This window comes from Panthera leo, chromosome C2 (assembly GCF_018350215.1).
Source record: "Panthera leo isolate Ple1 chromosome C2, P.leo_Ple1_pat1.1, whole genome shotgun sequence".
Taxonomy (NCBI): domain Eukaryota; kingdom Metazoa; phylum Chordata; class Mammalia; order Carnivora; family Felidae; genus Panthera; species Panthera leo.
The window spans coordinates 114379945-114401792 of NC_056687.1; the positions used below are offsets into that span (position 1 = coordinate 114379945).

At 40.2% G+C, this 21848-nt stretch overlaps 1 protein-coding gene across 1 annotated transcript in view; it reads left to right on the forward strand.

Annotated features, from left to right (window-relative positions):
* Positions 1–21848, forward strand: part of WWTR1 (WW domain containing transcription regulator 1) — a 132732-nt gene that overhangs the window by 84952 nt on the left and 25932 nt on the right. The window lies entirely within an intron of this gene.

Consider the following 21848-nt stretch of genomic DNA (forward strand, 5'->3'; position numbering starts at 1 on the left):
TAATTGGTAGAGAAGAAACCTATCACTTAAAGGCATTGAGTGACTTTGTAAAAATGGAGCAAACTTTTGTCAGGCTGCATCAGTATCCAGTGAAAAAGCATCTATGTAGGCTGGCAGATTTGTTACGTATCTAAACTCACTGACTTTTCAAATGCCTAAGTAAAATGAAATTGACTCTGCAGGAGAGAAATGAAAAAAAAAAGACAAAATTTTTCTTTCTCTTTCTTTTTCTTTTTCTTTTTCTTTTTCTTTTTCTTTTTCTTTTTCTTTTTCTTTTTCTTTTTCTTTTTCTTTCTTTGCATTTTATTTCAAATAACCATCTCTGGCTTGGTCTAGTTTTTAACTCAGATTTTTGTTTTTGTATCTGCCAAATCAGGTTTCCTGTCAGGTTTTGTCCTATTTGATTCTGTCTGAGCACCTTGGTGACCTTTGCATCTCAGTCCCCAGAGATGCCTACTGAATGGAAGAAGAAAGGAAGACCTTGGAGAACTTCAAAAAGTAAAGAGGAGAGATTACCTCTGGGTGGAAGCCATATCGTTTGGGGGCCCACAACTTGCTTAGAATCACAGCTTTTATGTAACAGTGAAGGCAGAAAATGATTATACATATGAAAGTTGATTATATATTTTTTTCATAACACAAACCAGGCAGGACCTTGCATCTTTTAAATAGGTTGTTCTTCTCATTAATCACTATTAAAAACTACTAAATTTTTTGGAAGGGGGGGAAAAATGAAACAGGAAAAAAAGGACTCTCCCTTTCTATTCTAACATATAGGACAATGGGCTTGAGGGAAAATGGGGCCTGCTAAGGAAATCTGGTTAGGGTGTTAGGGCGGTGATAGGGGAAGAGTGGAGGCAGGAGACCTTTCTGTATAGTGGTTGATGGGAGGAACGTGGAGTCCCAACTGAGTCTCTCTTGGGTTAGACATTTACTAGTTTCGTTTATCAGCCTCTCTGAGTCTGAGTTTTCCTTATCTGTGAAGTGGTGATAATGAGAGCAGACATCCCTAGCTACTGTGATCCCTACCTCATCCAAGTCGTCTTGAGTACCTCAGTACTCAACATACAGAAAGGCCCCAAAGAAGTATGTTGTTGTAACTGTTATTGGTAGCCGGTAGCCTGATTTTCCCTCACTTTTCTGGCCCGTGTGCACTCTGAGGAAGAGGCTGTGGTGTGCATTGTTACAAAGCCATCCTGTTCCTCCCTCAGGAAAACCCAACCACGATTCCCACAACTTGGATCGTTTGGGCACTTTTGCTCACATGTTGCAAATATAATTTTGTTGACCCCAGACAGCAGTTGGGGGAACATGAGGAGGCGTATGTGCTCGTGACCTGTCTCTTTCTCCATCATATTGTTAACAGGGAGTTTGTGAAGAGCGGGCACACTCAAGTTCCGTGTGAAGGACATTTCCCCCTCGACAAGTGTGCCAGCATCAAGGTTTTCCCGTTTCTCAGCACACAAATAGTTGAATCATGAGGCAACTTAAAATATCCCCGTATTTTAAAATATTACTGCCAAGAGAAAGTGAATTTTGCCCTTTTGGTGATAATCCTAGTGATCATAAACCATGGTGCGCTGGGCTCCTGTCACACATTAACAGACCTCTTTGTTGGAGTGAGGCCCCGACCTGGGGTGCCAGTATCCTCCCAGACAGAACAGGAAAAATAAAGACTGTATAACAACTTCACCAGACTGCCAGCCCTAGCCGGTTCAGAAACTTTTGGTAAAGTGCAGCCAGAGGGTATTTTTAATGCTATAGGAATTTTTAAAATCACACACACACACACACACTCACTCACTCACTCACACTCACTCACTCTCTCACTCACTCACTCACTCTCTCTTTGAAGATGTGCTGTTCACCAGGCCAGAGTCTAAGTCCTCCCGGTCTGTCTTGATTTGTACTTCAAATTATAAACACATGTGTGTGTTTTTCTTTTTTGCAGGGCATGCTTTTCAAGACAAGATGGAAAATCTTGTCTGTGCTCAGTTTGGTAAATTGGCTTATTCTTCCCTCTAGGAAGTGTATAAAAGCACTTAAAAACATTTTATCAGCAAATAAAATAGCTAAGGGACACTGAAGTCTAGTGTTGTTTAAACCACATAGAAAGGTATCCTAAGGTTTGCTCAAAGTGAGATTTATATGTAGGCTATCTTTTTTTTTTTGTTCTTTTTCCAATTTTTTTTTCTTTTTTTCTAGTCTAATTTATGTGGTAAGTTCGTGGCAGACACATCTGGCTACTGTGATTTTTCCAGCTCTGATATTCCCTCTACTTTTTGAACTTTGTGGTCTCTGCAGCATAAATTAGCCCAGTGTGCACAAGCACATACACACAAACCCAAAGACAAACTGAAAAACCTTCACACTTTATGGGAGGGGGTAGAGTGATAAGGCATTGGTAGGAATGTGGTGATAGAAAGTGGGCATGTATGGCGGGGAAGGAAGATTGGTGGGCACGGGGAAAAAGGGAAGGGGTTCTGGTTAAAAAGGCTTTTTTTCTTGATTAGAAAAAAGAAGGAGCAGTTTTCTAAATATCTAAATACCGTAGAAATCATTATTTTTGTCTTAGATTTGGAGGAAGCCATCAATTGTCAAAATTCACTCTATCTAATCAGCCTTATTGAAGACTTCTCTTCTTTGAAGTTTCCAAAAAGAGATTCATTACAGTTTTGTTTTTTTTTTTCTTTTAGGCTTTTTAAAGATATGTGAAATGAGGGCTAAAACATTACTATTTTTTTTTTAATTTTTAAAAATTGTTTTTATTTTTGAGACAGAGAGAGGGAGACAGAGAGTGAGTGGGGGAGGGGCAGGGAGAGAGAGGGAGACACAGAATCCAAAGCAGGCTCCAGGCTCTGAGCTGTCAGCAAGAGCCCAATGCGGGCTCGAAGTCACAAACTGCGAGATCATGACCTGAGCCGAAGTTGGATGCTTAACCAGCTGAGCCACCCAGGCACCCTTAAAAACATTATTAAATTGACTAATTCAGTTCCTCTTATGCAATAAAGTGAGATGTAATAGTGTATAAGGAAATGTGTTTCCTTATGTAAATGTGTTTCCATATGTATATTCCATTTATCTTAATATGGATGAATCTCTTTTTTAGATCAGTACAGTTGACCCTTGAACAACGTGGGGTGGGAGACCCAAATTCCACATGTAACTTTGGTTCCCCCAAAACTTAACTACTAATAGCTTACTATTGACCCAAAGCCTTAACTGCTAATGTAAATAGTCAACTAACACATATTTTGTATGTTATATGTATTATATACTGTATTCTTACAATAAAGTAAGCTAGAGAAAAGGAAATGTTAGGAAAATCACAAGAGAAAATACATTTATAGTACTTTATTATAAAAAATCAGCACATAAGTGGGCCTATGCAGTTCAAACCCGTATTGTTCATGGATAAATAAATATTAGGTGATAAACACTTGTAGATTTTATTATGTGAAATTTAGAAATTTAGATAGAAAATCTCCTCTTTGATAAGAAGTGTCAAGAGCCATGAAAAATGTTTGATGCTACACTTTCCCTAAGAAAATATTCTCTAAGATAAAATTCCTATGTAGTATGCTTGGATGAACACTTTGGAAAATTGTGTACACAAAGAAGGGTTATTTATAATAGCGCCACCCCCAAGTAATTGCCTGCAATACAAAAATAAATGTATTTGTAACCATTAAAATAATAGTTATAAGGATTCTGTGGCACATGGAGAACTTTATTATCTTACTCTAATTTTATAAAGCAGAAAAAAATTGTTTATTGTGAACTATAATTTTGTTTTTTTAAAAAAAGACTGTTTAGTTTCTCCTTTCCCACAGACTTTGCTCTCCATCTGTGTATTTCTAGCCCCTAGCCAAGTGCATTATGCATCACAGGTGCACCACTTTGTAGAGTTAATGTATTAGGTAAATCAATTATGTATTTTTGAATGTTAGTAGTGATTATAGTAAGCCTTTTTGATTGGGGGTGATTCCCTTTATTTTCTCTGTAAGGTGTTTCTATTACCTTTATAATAGCCTAAAGGAAACAAAAAAAAAAAGAGAACCATTTGATGTCTTGAGCTTTTTTTATAGAGGGAGAGGAGGATGGGGTTTTGGGAAGAAGGCTCTAGGACCCATGTGCAATCCAGACAAAACCATGAATCCTTAAGGTTCTACAATTGACGGAGTCAGTCATTAGCAAACGAGTAATTCCCTAGTCTCTAAGATCAGTGTTTCTCCCAGTGGGGATCCAGATCTAGCACTAGGAAGATCCCTTGGGGGCAATTGTTAAACAGGAGTCTTCAGAATCCAGTCGTCTGATTGCTCCTTAAAAAGCAGTCATGGGCTGCTGCTGGAATAATGGCTGCCCCCCCGCCACCTCTGGGAAATCCTGTTTCAGATGATGTAGATTGGGGTCTGGGAATGGGTGCTGTTTTCAGGTGCCCAAATGACCCTGGTCATCAGCCAGGTATGGGTATGGGGAGCTACAAGAGAATTGTGTGTTTTAGCATAGTGATCGGAGAATGCCATAATAATAAATGGCAGAAACCCACTCCAATGATCCATTCTTTACCTTGAGTTATCTGAAACAAATGCTGAATATGCTCACCAACTTTTTGACTGGGTTCTTTGTCCAAAATAGACATTTATTATGGCATTGGCATCTGTCATTTTGGCACTTGTTGGTGTTAGTATATACATGAGCATTGGATACGGGAATGCTGAAGCCACTTTCCAGAGAGTTTTGACCCCAATCACACCAAGTAAACTTTAAAAACAAGGGAATACATTGTACTTTGGGATCCAGTTTATTGAACTGTATTGTCTAAATTCACTCAGTAAGTGTGTAAGCTCCCCTCAAACTTTGCTTGCTGAGAGTTGACCAGAAAATCAGACCTCTGTAGGGCTAAACTCCTGAAAAATTCCAGAGAGGCAGGCACTTCCTACCCCAAAGGAACGTAGAACCTCTTAGGAAGGGGGTAGAGGCCAGGGAAAACTTTTTTGAAGTCTCTTCTTTGTGTGTACTACCTCCATTATTTACTTATTTTTAATGGAGTCTAATTTTTTCACCAAGCTGTGGGTCTTTGTTGAGAGTTTAAAAAATAATTTTGACAGTTTTTGTAGTATCTGCTGGCTGGCTTCCAGTCTTTTGCCCTCAGGAACTTCCTTGTTGTGGGGAATTTCACCCAGTTAAAGTTTAAGGCGAAGGGATTCCGGGATGGTTTGTCCTTTGGCCACTTGTTCCAAATTAATAAGTGCTGAGTGACATTTGGGCATTCTTTGATCTCCTCTTTGGGGTGCCTGGTGATGTCCCTGCCTGTGTGTGATCATCACCTCCCCCACCCCACATCAACTGGAAGATTGATTTCTTCTTCCTTTCTGGAAGTCTAAATTTATTCCTTGGGTGTTTTGCAGTTGCTGGTGGTCAGGGACAGCTGTTCCACCATGCTTGACTCCGAATAATTCTCTGTGATGAAGTCAGCAAAATACTGTAAGAAGCCAAGAAAACAAAAGTCCTTCATGGTCTTTTCTCATTAAGTGCTGAAGAGAGGAAGATCACCCCCCTTTCCCTGGTTTTAAAAAAAAAAAAATCAGGAAAAGATGAGATCCTAAACATATTTGAGGCAACAAGATTCAACAGTGTTCTTTCCCCCATATTATATAATTACTCTTTGGTCATTGTAGAACAGCTGATCAGCAAAAACTGAAAGAATAAAAAAACATTGTAATCTGACCATTCAAAATCACACAATGTTTTCTCATGTAGTATTCTCTTTTTTTTTTTTTCAATATAAGTGTGAACGAAAAAGGTTGGAAAGTCTTTTATATTCTTTTTTTGTAGCCCAGTTTTCATTGAACATATCATGAACATCTTTCCATTTCAATTAATATTTTTCTTTTTTTTTTTTAATTTTTTTTAAATGTTTATTTATTTTTGAGACAGAGAGAGACAGAGCATGAATGGGGGAGGGTCAGAGAGAGGGAGACACAGTATCTGAAGTAGGCTCCAGGCTCTGAGCTGTCAGCACAGAGCCCGACGCGGGGCTTGAACTCACGGACTGCGAGATCATGACCTGAGCCGAAGTCGGCCGCTCAGCCGACTGAGCCACCCAGGCACCCGTCAATTAATATTTTTCTACAGTATTTTTTGATTAGCTGTTTTAATTAGAAAAGTAACACGAAAAATTCAAACAGTTCCAAAGAGTATTCATGAGAAGTAAGTCTCCTTCACACCAGGACCCCCAGCCCTTCTCTCTTCATCGAAAACATTGCTACCAGCCTCCTGTGTGTTCTACAAATACTCCACATACATATGTATGCTTGGGTGTATATGTCTTTTTTAAACTTAACATATCCTAGAGAGCTTTCTAAATTCATATGTATAGATGTAGTCCTTCTTTGCCAGGAATATATAATATTCTACTATTGATGTACCTAATTTATTTAAACAGTCCCCTATGCTGGATATTTAGATTCTTTTCTAATTGTTCACTGTTACTAAACAGTGCTTCAGTGCTTAACATAATTAACATAATTCCTTTATAATTATGCTGTTTATGAATAAGATAATTTTGCAGAGGTGGGCTTCCTAAATCAAAAATTATGTGCATTTGAAGTTTTAATAGATGTTCTACTTCCCTCCAAAAAGGTTACACCCACTTACACCCTACCAACAGAGTATCAAAATGCCCCTTTCCCTCTATTCTGGCCAATAATGTCCATTATCAGACTTTTTTAGTCTTTATAATTCTGATAGGTACAAACGGGATTCTCATTGTTTAATTCATATATATAGTAAAACCTTGGTTTGTGAGTATAATTCATTCCAGAAACATGCTTGTAATCCAGAACACTTGTATATCAAGGTGAATTTCAAGAACCATTGACTCAGTTGTGATCCTGTGACATTCGGTATCACATTACTACTTGTATTGCAAGACATCGCTCATTTATCAAGTTAAAAATCATTAGAAATGTTTGCTCATCTTATGGAACACTGACAGAACAAGTACTCACAAGCCAAGGTTTTACCATATATATATGAATGGACCTGGGCATATTTCTGTTTGTAAACCATTACATCATGTTAATGTCTATACAATATTCTATAAGATGACTATGCTATATTTAACCAGTTCTTCTGCTGAGAGACATACAGGTTGATTCTTTTTTTTTTTTTTTTTTACCATTATAAATGATGTTGCAGTAAATACTCCTGTATATAAATTTTTGTGCCTCCCTTTAATTTCCTCATTTTTTTCAGTTTCTTTGGGATGTTTGTTAGTAAAGTATAGGAATTCCTTAAAAAATACAATGTTGAAATGGTTTGCTTTTATCAAACTAAATAAGTAAATGGCTGCAGATTCACCTTGTGTGTTGAGGTGACGGTGAGGGGTTTGATTGGAGCGCTACTTTCTTGTGCAATAAATGATTTAAGGTTGTCAGTACCCAAAAAGCGTATTTTTCACCAGGCACTTATCCTCCCACAAGCTCTGTTTTTCAGCTTGCATATCCATATGTTTTTGACTAAGCCATAAATGGAAGCTATATTTGAAGTTATTTTGCTTCCCAGTACATGTCATACATTTCATTCCATATTATTTTAGTCCTTTTCCTTTCCAGTATTCTACTTCTCAGACACCAGTGAAGAGTGAGTTGTGAGTTTTCCGTTTTGCCAAGAGTTACATATTTGCAGAGCTGGAAGAAAATAAAGTAAAAAATATTTTTTAATGTGGGTGATTTAGTCCTGGCTCACAAGACTTTGATTTAGCTGCTTCAAAGCGTCCACTTTAAATATCAAGAAAAATATTCCATTTCCACCCCCATCAACTGCTATAATGCCTGAGTGAATTAGAATGGAACTCTAATCTCTCCCCAAGTGGAACTGGATCATCCCATCTTAATAAAATGAGCACTCCGTGCAGCTGCAAATGGGAAGGCTCCTGGCCTCCTGGCCTCCTGGCCTCCATCACTGATGTTTTTCTACTGCTACTGCCTGAGACCCTGCAATTGAGGGATATTCTGTTGGAGACCCCACTTCTCCAATCTACAACACATCTCAGTCATTTGTTTGTGTATCATCTTCTCTGTCTCTTCCCTGGTTTTAAATACAGAACTTTTTCCCCTGTAATTTGAGGGAGTCCCAGCGCCCAAACCATATTACAATTGAAGGCTTTGGCCTGACAGGTTTCTGCCTGAAACATACTTCCATGTGTTTACATTCTCTGGTGCCTTCTCCAGACCCAACTCTGGCCTTCCAGCTTGTCCATTCTTTCTTCTGTCAAGAAGGCCAACGTGGAACAGTTTCTTCAGCTCTGACTCTGGGAAGGGGGGGCCTTTCACTGAAGGACCTCGAGCTTTACAGTCAATTAACTCTTGGAGCTCAGATTCTGCCTAAGAAAACTTGTAATTCTTTAGTCCAGTGTCTTGTTGTCAGGCAGGTATCCAGAACTGTTTCTTCTAAAAGACTGCTCCAGGGGGCGCCTGGGTGGCTCAGTCGGTTAAGCGTCCGACTTCAACTCAGGTCACGATCTCGCGGTCCGTTGGTTCGAGCCCCGCGTCAGGCTCTGGGCTGATGGCTCAGAGCCTGGAGCCTGCTTTGGATTCTGTGTCTCCCTCTCTCTCTGCCCCTCCCCCATTCATGCTCTGTCTCTCTCTGTCTCCAACCAGTCCCATAGGGCAATTCCTTCCTGTCTTCCTGGCTATTTTTTTGAATATGAGATTGTCTTCCTTTTTTAAAAAAATGGAGATATATTTGACATAACATTGTAATAGTTTGTTGTACAACATGATGATTTGATATATGTACATATTGCAGTGTGTACGTATTGTAACATATGTACATATGTTACGGAAATGATCACCACAGTAAATCTAGTTAACATCTATCACCACACATAGTTACAAAGTTCTCTTTCTTGTGATGGGAATGTTCAAGATCTACTCTTAGCAACATTCAATTATACAATACAGTATTGCTAACTATAGTCACCGCGCTTTATATTACATCCCATGACTAATTTATTTTATAACCGGAAGTCAGTACCTTCTGACAAACTTCACCCAGAATTATTTCCAAATAACAGTTGGGGTTGGGTGTGGAGGTGGGGAGGGTGGGAGGAACAGTGAGTATGAGGTATCAGAATCCTTAGCACATATTGCAACCGGGGTTCTTTCCCCTTCAAACCCTGGTCAGTTCTCAAAACCATTGTTTAGTGGGGGTTTCCTCAAAGATAAAAATGTTACAATACAATGGCGCGTATATGACGCAGTTTCTCTGGGCCCTGCCAGACTGAGAATTTTCAGGCTCCAGGGAGTTTTGGGTGTGTATTGAGAAGTTTTTCTTTCTTGTTATTATTTTTTTAATATGTCACCTTTTATTTTGAAACAATCTTAAACTTACAGAAGAGTTTCTAGTACAAGGAACTCCCAGATTTGCCTTTGTTAATTGTTTATGTTTTGCCACATTTGCTTATCTTACTTTCTCTGTATGTATATATATATATTTTTTTTTTTCCTTTTTTTCCTGAACCTTTTGAGATTAAGTTGGAGACCTCATGCTCGTTTACCCCTAAGTACTTCAGGTTGTATTTTCTAAAAGAATATGTTCTTACATAAGCACAGTATAGGGATCCAAATCAGGAAATTTAACATTGGTATAGAATATTGCTTTCTAATCCATATCCGTGTATGAAAATTTCTTCATTTGCCACAACAATGTCCTTTCTGGCTATTTTGGTTTCTGGTCCAGGATCTGTTAAGGTTCATGTACTGCGTTTAGTCGTCCTGTCTATGTAATCTCTTTTTACCTGGAATGATTCCTGGACCCTTGTGTTTTTGGATCGTGATATCTTTAAAGAGTATAGGCCAGTTATTTTGTAGATTGTTTTTTAATTTGGATTTGTCTGGTGTTTCCTCAAGGTTTAGATTTCGGTTACACATTTTTGGCAGGAATGCCACATCATCACGAGTGATGATGTATTCTTCTCATCACGTCCTATCAAGAGGCATGTGATGTCAGTTCATCATAGTATGTGTGATGTTGGCTTTGATCCCTTGGCTAAGGTAGTGTCTGTGGAAGATGTGGGGGAGGAGCTTCGTTTGCTTGGGTCAGCTGGCTCCTCTAATGAGTATATTCTGTAAAGACAGTGCAATATGATGGGCTGCTTTTTGGTCCACCAAAGGTATGTGAACTCCTTTCCTTGGGATGACGAGCAAACACCATTTCCAGCATGCTAGGTTAAACTTCTCAGAACATTATGTAATTAACCATTAACATATCTGTGTACATATACACACAGAGATAGAGTTTTAAACTGAAACTGATGCTTCCATTCATTTATTCCCTATTCTTGCTTCTTACAAAATACACAATCAGAAAGGGCATATATAAATAATTGAGTCAAGTTGTGGTAAAGGGAGACTAAGGCTGAGGAAATAGTAAAGCCAGGGAGAAAAATGTATACCACAGGCACTATGCTAGAGGTGTATGCACATTTAGCTTTGAGACTTGGGGGCTCTTGCAAAGAGGAAGATATGTTCAGTTACAGGAGTCAAAGAGTTTATGAGGTAAAGGCTCGCCTGGTGTTGAGGAGAGACGCAGTTTTATATATATATATATAGATGCCAAAGAGGGAGTTCTCCCTTCAATTTCTCATAAATGATCTAGACATTGCTCTAGGTGACAATCCTCAAAAAAATCTCACAATGGTGAGAACACCAAGAGTTTTAGAAGGAAGTTTTCTGTGACCTGCCTAAACATTGGGCTATGGCCGGATCTCAGAGCACCAGCCAGGAATGTCTGAAGACCAAAACAAGACCACATACTCTGTTTGATTCAAGGATAAACTTTGGAAAATCCAGAGTTGGAGCTTTATTTGTTGTGTGTATTTTACTTACTTTTGGTTTTAAGAACAAAACCCCCTTGGCACAGCCTCCCAAATAAAACTTAGAGGTATAGGTTTTTGTTTTGTTTTCCTTGGGACCAGAATCTCCTCTGGTAAGTTTTTAAAAGTGGAGCTGCTCTGGTTTCTAACTCCCCTTACCTCCACTCCAAAGCTTACTTATTCATTTCTTCCTCAAAGATGCCCCGGAACACTTCACAGGGCTGAGAGACAATAGCCCAGAGACGCTAATCCTGAGGTGTGTACTCCTAGAACTTTTCCATCTCTGGATTTCTTCAGAATTTTTAACTTACATAATGTATGAAACACTCTGGTGGTTTCCCATGTGGTCTGAGCAGTGAGCGGAAAGGAGATTTCTATCACTCTGGAGTAGAGGTCAACTGCAGTGCTGGCCACAGCCATGAGGCCCCAGGGGCCCTGCTCCTTGCCCCTCCCACTCTGCTCTTCGGCCACGTGGGCCTCCCTGTTTTGCACAAGTACTCCAAACTGACAGGTTCGCACCTTCCAACCCTAGGACCTCGAACTTACAGTGCCTCAGCTTAGTATGGCCCCCACCCTGATTTTGTGCACTTTATTCACCTTTCTTAGATCACACATCACCTCCTCAGAGAGGCCTTCCTTAACTTCTGTGCCTAATATATTCCACATTTATTTGTACAAAGCCCTTTGCTCAAGAATGACATTATGTATTTGCTGTTGTCTGTCTCCCTACTAGACTGTAATCTCTCGAAGGGCCAGGACTCCTGTTAATTGGTCTCTCTAGCACCTGGAAACAGTGCCTTGTACTTGGCTGGGGTTCAGCAGATAATTGGTGAATGGATAATTAAATGAACTGTAGAATGCTGGAAAGAAAAAGTCAACTATAGTCCTAGCATCCAAACACCACCATTATTAATACTTGGATATTTTTTCATTTCAGAGGTAAATGATTTTTTGGGATCACTAGAAATCCTATAAGAACTAGGGATACATGCGCATGTTCCCAAAACTTGAATATAGTTTTACTAGATTTCCTAATCCTGCTACCCCTGGTAAAATTCTTTTTTTTTTTTTTTTTGTCCCCTGAGCAGTGCTATCCTGATGCAAAGCACCCACCTGCATCATGTCATTATCTTTGCTAATCTGATTGCCAAACAGTGGCTCCCTCTTACTTTACATTTTTGTGATTCTTGGTGAGGCTGATAATTTTTCTGTGTTTGAATACTAATAGCTTGTTCTATTTCATAAGTTGTTCAAGTTCTCTATTTCTTGGATGTCTGTTGTACTAGCTCTTTAAATAATCAAGATGTTTACTAAAATGATACCTTGTGGAAAGAAAACAGATTAAACATTAGCATTCCACGCTGACAACTTTTTCTCCTCCCCTCTCAGTGGGACACAGCTATAGATTCATTTTCTGTTACTTTGCTTGGGTTGCCACGCTTTGCACCTGGAGTAGTTTTAGAATCATTCAGGAAAGCGAACCAATAAAAAGCTGCAATAAACTCTCTCCTGACTAATGAAAATAAATGCATGAATCAGAGTTTCCATTTCCTGCCGGGATAAAAGTGTACCTATTGTCTGAAGATAATAAAATAGTGTTGGTTTTACTATTGCCAGGCCATCGAATTAAATTCAAAGACACAAAGATAACTTTGTGGAGCAGCACGGCAAAGCGCCCAATTTCCTCTTTTTCCAACTTAGGTCATTATTTGCCTAAGTTCGCCAGCTTCATAGATGTGCTTCCTGTCACGGGCCACTTTTGATAAATCTTGTGAGGTCCCATAAATCAGATGGAATCTGAGTAGCACATGCTGGTACTGCTTTGGGTGGAAGAAATGTGATTTCTTTACAGCAAAAGGATCCAGAAGAAACCCGCACGCCAACTTGTTCTGGATACATTACATCTAGCTTGTTCTGGATATATTACACTGATGAAAACTGATGGCTGAATCTTTTAAATGCCAAAATATATGCATTTTAGGTCATGCACTTGCTAGGAACACATAAAAGCCAGTGTTACAGGCATTTCGATCATGTACACCTCCGAGAGCACAGTTACCTGGATACTTGCACACTGGTCTGTCAACTATACTGCTGTGTAGACAGGTAGAGAGGATAGCAAGTGGGAGAGTCATCTTCTGGTACTAATAATTCAGAGTCTCCTGTGAAGCATCGGCCACTTACAAGTCTGAAACTAGAAGAGCTGGGGGTATCTGGAAGACCTAAGGTCCACCTGTCAAATTTGGGGCGCCTGGAAGTGGTTTTAAGTCTTGACACAGTGAGGCCAGGAACGTAGGCATCCGGAGCTCTGTGCCTTATCAACCAAGCCGGCTGAGAAATTGCCTTGTGGTTATTCTCACCCAGCATCAGAATAAAGGGCTCAGTGTGAAGTTGGGATAGTACAGCTTCTTGGTTTAATACTTTACAGATTTTTGGAACCAAATGGACCCTGAAGTGAAAAGTTGCCTTTTTTTTTTTTTTTTTTTTGCTGACCTTGTTGGACGGCTAATACTGTTTCTGGGAAATAAGAGAAACAAGCGGCTCATTGTTGGCAGGAGCTGAGAGAGACACAAGAAGGGCGCGAGACGTGTCTGCAGCCCTTTTTTCCTCTTCATTGTATCGTGACTGAGTCAAGGCTGGACTGTGGCTGGATTTGTCTTTCTACCTCTATAGACATGTGTTTTCCATCAGACAGGGCTGCGTGACACCTGACATTGGCCAGTTCACATGAGTTAAGCCATGTACGGCCCATAAACAGAGAGGAAAAGACCCACAGCTGCACTCAGACACTCTTGACGCTGAAATATTTTTGAAGCTTGATGTGGCTGGGGCTGCACATATGTCAGAAACGATTTACACCTGTATGTTTTGGCTTCTTCCTGTTGCGTATCATTACTTTCCAAAATCTGCTGTGGCCAGAAGGTCTAGTGTTACCTGATGGCAGCACCTTTTCTTGTTTAAACCTTCCCGAATTATGAAATGTAACTTTTCAAAGTGATCTGATTTGTAATTTTTTTTTTTTTTTTTTTTTTTAAATACTGAAGAAGTGGGGCTCCTGGGTGGCTCAGTCGGTTAAGCGTCTGACTTCAGCTCGGGTCATTATCTCGTGGTCTGTGGGTTGGAGTCCCGTGTTGGGCTCTGTGCTGACAGTTCGGAGCCTGGAGCCTGCCTCAGATTATGTGTCTCCCTCTCTCTCTCTGCTCCTCCCCTTCTCATGCTCTTTTTCTTTTTCTCAAAGATAAATAAATATTAAAAAAAAAAAACAAAAAAAACACTGAGGAAGAAAGCCCTATATCACTCTCTGTAAAACCAGATCATGCAAACATGTGATTCATATTGATTTCATCATTTTGTAGTAGTAAATAAATTACATTAGTCTACATTAGGCTTTTTCATGAAATCGGGAAAAGATAGGGAAAAGGAAACACATCCTTGTCACTGAATTTATTTTTGTTTTAATGTTCTATTTATTTTTGAGAGAGAGAGAGAGACAGAGTGTGAGTAGGGGAGGGGCAGAGAGATAGAGGGAGACGCAGAATCCGAGGCAGGCTCCAGGCTCTGAGCTGTCAGCACAGAGCCCGACGTTGGGCTCAAACTCACAAACCTTGAGATCATAACCTGAGCCGAAGTTGGAAGCTTAACCGACAGAGCCCCCTAGGTGCCCCTCCTTGTCACTGAATTTAACTCGGTATGTACTTTTTGATTATTGAAGGTGAGCAGCACAGGCCAGCGAATGGTGATCAGTGCAACTGATGCCAGCCATGGCATTCTGGCATATTCTGTGGGCTGCCTAGGTTTGTCACAGTCTATGCCTATGATTTGTGCGGAGTCATTTATCCTTCCAAGGATCATCTCTAAAATGAGTGAATTGGCCTACGCCACTGGTTTTAAATTGTGTCCCAAGGTCCCATGCCAGGATTTTAGGGGATGTGAGTGAGCAGAAGCTAAGCTTTGTTAGTATCTGGACTCCAAAAGCTGTGTCTGTTCAACAGATTTTTAAAATTGGTTTGATACTGTCGTACGAGAGCTGAGAAGTGCCTGTAGGAAAAGCAGAGTGAAAGCAAGATCAAGATGATTTAGAGAAGATAGTCAAAAGGGCTGCCATTTAAGTGCTCCTTTACCCACTGGTACCAGCTCAGGATCTAGGCTTGCTTTGAATTGAACCCCTGCACATGAGGGTTGCCTCTGCTTCATGTCATACATTGGCTCTGGGGAAGGATCTTATTGCTAAAGAAACATTTGAGAACCTGGTCTACATGAACTCAGATCCCTTCAGCTTGAACTTCTTTAAAAAAAAAATTTTTTTTTTAATGCTTACTCATTTTTGAGAGACAGAGAGAGACAGAGTGCAAGCAGGAGAGGAGCAGAGAGAGAGGGAGACACAGAATCTGAAACGGGCTCCAGGCTCTGAGCTGTCAGCACAGAGCCTGATGCGGGGCTCAAACCCACAAACCACGAGATCGTGACCTGAGCCAAAGTCAGTTGCTTAACCGACTGAGCCACCCAGGCACCCCCCTTCATCTTGAACTTCTATGGTGATGGTACAAAATAGGGTGAATACATGGCCCCACCAGTAATGAGCATTGTGGAAAAAGTGAGTTTGTAAACCACTAATGATAAAACAGAGCAAAATGAAATGGACGCTGAGCAGAGAACTATGCTCTGGAAGTAAAGAGAAAACAGAGACAAAAATCAAGCACTCGTTAAATATTCACTTGTAAAATTATGGGAGTAATGGTTACTACCAATTTCTGACCCATAAACCCTGAAACTTAGTATAGTATTTAATGTCTGTGCATCAGTAAGGCATATCTGAAGTACACTAAATTATTTTTGTTCTGTTTCTATAAAGAAAGTCCATATCATTGGTGTTTGTTCCAAGGGGTAAGTGGAGACTTGGCTCCTTCTTCAGGTCTTACTTATAAAGAGCACAAATCCAGCTCTCAGGAAGATGAGAATTGGTTCAAATCACTGAAGAGAATAGCTCAGTGTTTCTTAAAGGAGCTTTTCTTCAGCATGTATGGCCCAACCAAGAATCCAACAGGAAAGATTTCCTGACTTTCAGACTTAATCAAGTGCATGCTTATGAGTGATGCAATGCAGTGTCATAAATAGTGCTTGATTTCCTTAAAAAGTTACAGACTAAGTGGAGGAGTGATATTTCCTCTCTGATTATCAGATAGATAATGTGGATGCAAAAGGACAGTCAGCTAGTTGTAATCCATGGAGGGCACAGTGAGAGCTAGTCTGGGTGGACTGCCTGGCTGTGGTTCTAAATATCAAATGGTTACTTCATACTGGCATTAGTTCCTTTGTAAGGAAACACATTAGAGTGGAAACTGGAAACTTTGGAGGTTCTACTACCATGAGTTAGCTCTGGGGCCATGACAGTCACAGCCTAGGGTGACCAACCACCCCATCTGCCTGGGCTCTCCCAGATGTAGCCCTGATATCCTGTGTTGCAGGAAACCCCTCAGTCTCTTGTAAGATCAGGGCAGTTGGTTGCCCTTTGTGACAGACCTCAGTTCCAGCATTTGCAGAGTAGGGACAGAAAATGAAGTGATGATAGAGCTTTCTATTCGAATGGTCACGATTCAGGGCCCTTGTGATACCCTCTTGTAGGGTAATTATGTGTTTGGAAGGTACTTCTCATGCAATTTATATAAACTTACTAGCTCAGACATCAAACTGAGGAAGTTTCCTGGATCCCAGATCAAGTGTGTATTTGAATATTTCCTATTCACCTGCTTTGAGGAAACTGCCCCCAGGTATTCAAAGCTCTAAGTCAGCCTCTTTGAAGCTCTCCCCTCTCTCAAGGGAAGATGTTTGAAGGATTCTTTGGAACATTTAATGTTATTTTATCACAGAAGCAAGTAAAAAAAAAAAACTCTAAAAAAATAGGTTATTTTTGAATATATGGAAGTAAAGTTAATGCAGTAAGGTTTTGCTCACCACCTGTGAAAACTGATGCACAAGTTAAACCATCTTTGCAATTTTCCTGTTAAATCAGCCTTTGCTTATGGAGAACTTAAGCAGATATTCTGGCAGTCTTTTCTAACACTTGTTTTCCCTGTGTTTTGCTTTTCTTTGTTTTTTACATTACTTTGTATCATGAACAGTAGTAGGTGACCCTAGGCAAGTAACACCACTTTGTTCAACACTCACCAGGCTGCTGTGTTCCTGCCTCTGGCTCCATGTCCTACACATCTGCTTAGTTGACTGTAAAGGGCTTAGCACATAGTAAGAGCTTAATAAATATTAATTCATCTTCAGTTCAAATTCAACACACTGCCAAGACATCTGCTAAGTTGCAGTGGACCAGCATTTCCCAGTATTCCTGCTCTGGAGAACACTAGACTTCCAAGTTTGAGAAGTGCTGCATTTTATATCTTCTTCTTGGAAAGTCTCACTGTCTGTTAGAACCTTAAAGGCTCTGAGGAATCCTGCAATAAAATGAACTCTTTTAACTTTATGTAGGCCAACATTTCCCAATCTTATTTGACCATGGAACACCTCTGGAAGCAACTATTATTATTATTATTATTATTATTATTTTAATTCTAGCCTAATATCTATTTGCTCCCATAGAACACACTATAGACCATGGTTTTTGTGGTTTTTTTTTTTGGAGTATTTATCCATTTTTTTATATACCCTATAAAAATTGTCCATTTTTATATACTCTATAAAAATGAATTAATAGTATTGAAGAGACAATGTCCTGCACAGTCCCTGGTATTTACTAAAGACGTGCTTACTACACACACACACACACACACACACACACACACACACACACACACAGGTTTGGGTTTTTTTAGAATAATTTCAGGTTTACAGAAAAATTGAAAAGATGGAGTTCCCATATACACTCTCATTCAGTTTCCCATATTATTAACACCTTATATTAGTATGCTACATTTGTTGTAATTGATGAACTGGTGTTGATACATCATCATTAACTAAAATCCATACTTACTCAGATTTCCTTAGTTTTTATATAATATCTTTTTCTGTTCCAGGGTCCTGTACAGAATACCACATTACCTTTACTTGTCATGTCTCCTTACATTGTTCTTGGCCATGATAGTTTCTTGGACTCTCCTTTTTTTGATTACCTTGATAGCTTTGAGGAGTACTGCTTAGGAATTTTGAGGATTCCCCTCTGTTGGAATTTGATATTTTTCTCTGATTAGACTTGAGATGATGGGCTTTGGGGAGGAAGTGCTGTTTTTGTCACATCTTATTGGGGCTCCTGCTATCACTATGTCTTATCATTGTTGAGGTTGACCTTGATCATCTGGCTGATAGCTAAGAGTTCTCCACTGTAAAGTTACTATCCCCCTCTGCCCATTCAATACTGCACTCTTTGGGAGGGGGTCACTATACACAAACCGCTGCTAGGGAGCAGGAGTTTTGCTTCCCCTCCTTAAGGACAGTGTATTTACATTAAATCAGGAGATTTGTCTTTTCTCCCTCCATGTATTTATGTATTCAGCCTTGTGTTTATATGAGTGTGAACTCATGGGTATTACATTTTTATGGAACTAATGAACCACAGTCATCAACATGTGACACTTTCTCCATTATTGATAGAACACAGTTCTATCACAGATCAAACACAGTTGTGGAGTAGGTGCTGGGGTGCTCCCCAAATCCTAGAGTGCTTGGGGAGGCCTTCTCCCTCACTTAAATGGAATTGTGCCTCTGACATGTTGACAGAACCATGTGTTTTTAAAGGTTCAACTTAAGGGGTGCCTGGGTGGTTCAGTCTGTTGAGTATCCTACTTCGGCTCAGGTCATGATCTCGCGGTTGTGAGTTTGAGCCCTGCATCAGGCTCTGTGCTGACAACTTGGAGCCTGGAGCCAGTTTCAGATTTTGTGTCTCCCTCTCTCTCTGCCCCTTCTTTGCTCACACTCTGTTTCTCTCACTCTCAAAAATAAATACACGTTAAAAATAAACATAAAACATAAAATAAATAAAAATTAAAAAATAAATAAACATTAAAAAATATAATAAAGGTTTCAAAGTGCCAGGTATGGTGACCCCTCAGCTGCGAAGTTTGTCAGAAGGAAAAAGAAGGCTGAGAATGAGGTGAGAAATGTATACGTAGCTACAGACTTTCCTCTTTTTCCTCCCCAGACGCACAAGTGAATTGGGGAGGAAGACTTGAAGGGAATAAAGTAATTTCTGTGTCTTTCTAGGTCTTTGGCTTTCAGCACACTGTTGTCCTTTCCATAATCTACTCAGAGCCAGCTCCATCCAGGCCTGTGATGAATTTTGTAGTTGAACCTAACCCCTTAACATTTTGTTTTCTTCACTTGGCATTTGTGTGTGTGTGTGTGTGTGTGTGTGTGTGTGACCAAAGCCTATTTTTAAAATGAGGGAAGCAAGCCCAGGACACAGAATGGCAAGTCACTGAACCTCTTCGAGGCCAAAAAGACGTTTGTCAAACATTCCAGGAGGCGCACTGGGCAGCCTCTGATTCACTAGCCTCCCTCGTAGTCTGCAGCTCCTGGCTTGGAGAAGCCGCCAAAGCACTTTATGGGCTATTGCTTTCTATTCCCTTGTGCTGTAAAAGGCAAAAGTTCAGGGGTGAAGCCTTTGCCTTTTTTTTTTTTTTTTTTTTTTTTTACATATTTGTTTCTTAGGTAGCAAATGATATGTGGGCTTAGAACTGAGTTCAGGAAACTTCCTCCTTGAGCCTACTCTTGGGTCTTTGTAGAAGTGACCAAATGTTTTTGCTGGAACAGTCCAGAGGGCTCACCAGTGTACAATGCCCTCAGCAGCATTAACCAAAGGGTTGTATCCAACGTGGATACTCAACCCCTGCCACACCCCATTCCCATGTTGACTGTTTATTTCACCAAGGACACAGTCATTGAATTAAAAGGGTGTTTGGATCTCAGATGCTGTGGAGTTTGTTTTACTGTGTGTTTTCTTTTATACTAAATGATAGCAGTGAAATGTTTCTGGCCACATAGCTACAGAGCATGGTTATATTGATTTCCAAAAACAGAAGAGAAAGCCAATTAGTGAAGGAGGGAGGAAAAAAGAAGAGATGAAAACAATGAAAAAGATAAATGTGTGTTTAAAATTAAATTCTGACGCTTGGAAGGAAAAAAAATAGATGTCTCTGCTTTAGTTTTCATGCATTCCTGCTTCAATGGAGAAATCTTCTGTTTGGGTTATTCCTTTCTGTGGGGACTGGCAAAAGTCTAGAGCTGATGAGGTCTTGAGCTTTTTTGAGGCATTTAATGGCAGTCTGCCCTTAACTGGTTTGGCCTCAGAAACTGTATTTTGGATACTCTGCCCCCCTCCTTTTTTTTTTTTAACTGAACTATTGTTCTCTCCCTAAAATGTTCTGGAATATTATCCCAAGATGTGTTCTATTCATTGCAGATTTACATGTTTTGCCTTCTCGTGCTCTCCTGAGGTCCTCCCCTCTGCTTATCTTTGTCTTCTTTTGCCCCCATTTTCTCGGAATAGCTAGCAAAAGCAGTGGTTTTAAAGAACCTCAACCATCAGTAACATTCATGAGCTGCAAGCTCAGAGAAGGTTAATAGTTCGAAATGAATTGACTAGATGGAGCAGAGTGGCAGGTTGAATCATGGGCACCTCGGTGGACCCAGGATACCTGGCTTCTAGGCCCCTGACCATTTTATGACCTTGACCAAGTCCACTCTTCCTTTGGGTGCTGGTTTCTGTCTTCTGTACAAGGAGGAGCTGTACCAGGTGATCTCTCAGCTTTGATGATCTTGATCATATTCTTAAGCCTTATTTGTTGCTTATCAGATAATTTGGGGGTTATCTCCTTGAGCTCCATCAAGAAAATACTGAGTTTGATGCATACGTGACCACGTTTTTATTTTATGGTTTTACTTTTATATTTTTTTGTTTTATATAAGTAATAAATGCACATAGGAAAACTACAAAATGGTACAGAGGAAGAAAAGGAAGATCTCCTCCCATCTCTGACCCTTGTTTTCCTCTCCAGAGGCACCCACCAGTCTCTTGTGTATCCTGCTAGAGAGATTTGCTGTGTATGTATAATATGCTCTCTAGGGGTGGCTCAGTCGGTTAAGCGTCCGACTTTGGCTCAGGTCATGATCTTGCGGTTCACAAGTTTGAGCCCCGTGCCGGACTCTGTGCTGACAGCTCAGAGCCTGCAGCCTGCTTCAGATTCTTTGTTCCCTCTCTCTCTGCCTCTCCCCCATGTGCACCCTGTCTCTCTCTCTCTCTCTCTCTCTCTCAAAAATAAATAAACATTTTAAAAAACAGGCTCTCCCTTTCTAACTGCAAGCAATAGCATGCTCATGCATTTAGTTCTATCCCTTCAATTTTTTCCCCCCTCCGAACAGTGTTTCCTCTATGTTGTTCATTTAAGTACCCACAGAACTCCCTCATTCTCTGGAATAGTTCTGTAGAATTCCTCTGAATAGAGGGATCATCATCTCCCTTTGGTGGATAGAATTTGTAGTCTTTTGCTATGATAGACAGTACTGTGGTGAATCTTCTCATACACAATCCTGTTGGTGTGTGTGCTTGACCTTGAAAACAAACTCTTGTCTAAGTTCCCCTCTTGTCCCATCACTATAGTTAATAACTGGAGATGTGTAGTCTGCATAATCAAATCTAAATTAAGTGGAAGAAAGCAACATCTCCCCCGTTCCTCCCTATTGATGTCTCTGTGAGGTCTGGTGTTTGGAAGACGAGCCAGGGTGTGGTTCTCGAAGAGCTCTCCCAAGTCTTCACCTCCCCCAGATAAGGAGGCAGACGCTAATAAAATCTGCCGAGCAGCCTTTGGTTCTGTGTGGAGTTGAGAAACAGTCCATTGTGAATGAACTCGGGGCAGTCTTTGAACACTGACAGGGCAGTTTTCCCGAATCACTGAAGATGGCCTTGCTCCAATGTCCTATCATTAACTTACCGGACCCCAGTCACTTTTAAAAATTAATAACCTCT